This window comes from Camelus dromedarius, chromosome 35 (genome assembly GCF_036321535.1).
Source record: "Camelus dromedarius isolate mCamDro1 chromosome 35, mCamDro1.pat, whole genome shotgun sequence".
Classification (NCBI taxonomy): Eukaryota; Metazoa; Chordata; class Mammalia; order Artiodactyla; family Camelidae; genus Camelus; species Camelus dromedarius.
The window spans coordinates 9,201,719-9,203,442 of NC_087470.1; the positions used below are offsets into that span (position 1 = coordinate 9,201,719).

The 1,724-nt window shown below is 35.2% G+C and overlaps 1 pseudogene; it reads left to right on the top strand.

Annotated features, from left to right (window-relative positions):
• The first annotated feature begins 219 nt into the window (after positions 1 to 219).
• LOC116155464 (olfactory receptor 4A47-like) lies at positions 220 to 1,150 on the top strand (annotated as a pseudogene).
• The last annotated feature ends 574 nt before the right edge of the window (positions 1,151 to 1,724 follow it).

Consider the following 1,724-nt stretch of genomic DNA (forward strand, 5'->3'; position numbering starts at 1 on the left):
CCTTGTCATATATTACATCACTGAGGATTGCAAATGTTGCCTCATTGAACTTGGTAATTACAATGTCTATGACACATTGGACATGAATAGATACTCCATACATGTAGTTTTAATTGAATGGGTAAAATAGATTAATTGTATAATGCATTTAAAGATTTTCCACCTGTTTTGTAGGTAAATTGCTTCTAATAATGTGACCTCAGCACCTATACAGACTAGATGGAACCAAGGAACAATGTAACTTATTTCATCCTCCTTGGCCTCACACAGAATCCAAAGGAGCAGAAAGTCCTTTTTGTTATGTTCTTGCTCTTCTACATTTTGACCTTGTTGGGAAACCTGCTCATTTTTGTGACAATAACAGTAAGCAAAACCCTGAACACACCGATGTACTTTTTTCTTGCTAGCTTATCATTTGTGGACATGGCTTATTCCTCTTCTATTTCCCCGATTGCTTTCAGACTTGTTCTTTGAGGAAAATGCCATACCCTTTGAATCTTGCATGACTTATCCACTTATAGAGCATATTTTCAGTGGATCAGAGGTCTTCTTTCTGTTGGTGATGGCCTATGATCGCTATGTGGCCATCTGTAAGCCCCTGCATTATTTGGTTATCATGAGGCAAAGGGTGTGTGTTGTGCTGCTGCTGGTGTCCTGGGTTGGAGGATTTCTGCACTCGGTCATTCAACTTGGCACTATTTATGGGCTCCCATTCTGTGGCCCCAATGTCATTGATCACTTTTCATGTGATATGTACCACTTATTGAAACTGGTCAGCAGTGACACCTATGTCATTGGCATCTTAGTGGTGGCCAATGGAGGACTGATCTGCACTACTGTGTTTCTGCTCTTACTCATCTCCTATGGAGTCATCTTGCACTCTCTAAAGAACCTGAGTCAGGAAGGGAGGCAGAAAGCCCTCCAGACCTGTGTTTCCCACATCACTGTGGTTGTCTGCTTCTTTGTCCCTTGTATTTTCATGTATGCAAGACCTGCTAAGACCTTCCCAATTGACAAATCATTAAGAGTGTTTTATACAGTCATCACCTCCATGCTGAACCCATTAACCTACAGTCCAAGAAATTCTGAGATGACTAATGCTATGAAGAAGCTTTGGTGGAAAAATGCAGGCAGATCAAGTATTAAATAATTGCTGTATCCGTCATGAAGTTGGTAATTTAGCATTAGGTCCTATCTGTTTGGAATGTAAAAAACTTCATAAATCTGATGCAAAATTTATTTTTTCAAATGATTTAGGATAATTATTCTTGAAGAATAAATTGTATGTTCATGCTATTAATAACAATTCCTTAATAGAATGTAAACTGTATAATGTTTCATCACTGTATCTAGAAAAGTAGGATGCAATTATAGTAAGGCATCAATAAGTAATTTTTAATGAATTAATGAAATTTTTATCGAGTTACACCAATTGTTAATTTTTTTACCTTTTTAAAAATTAAATTTTTGTATTGATGCATAGTTTATTTACAATGCTGTGTCAATTTCTGGTGTACAGCATAATGATTCAGTTGTACATATAGATATTCCTTTTCATTTTTTTTATTATAAGCAATTGCAAAGTTTTGAATATAGTTTCCTGTGTTATATAGTGGAACATTTCTTCTTATCTATTTTATATATAGCAATTGTTAATTAATTTCTGCATTTACTCTTACTAGTATCTATTAGTTCATTTTATTTTTAGTCAGATTCTTATTTTT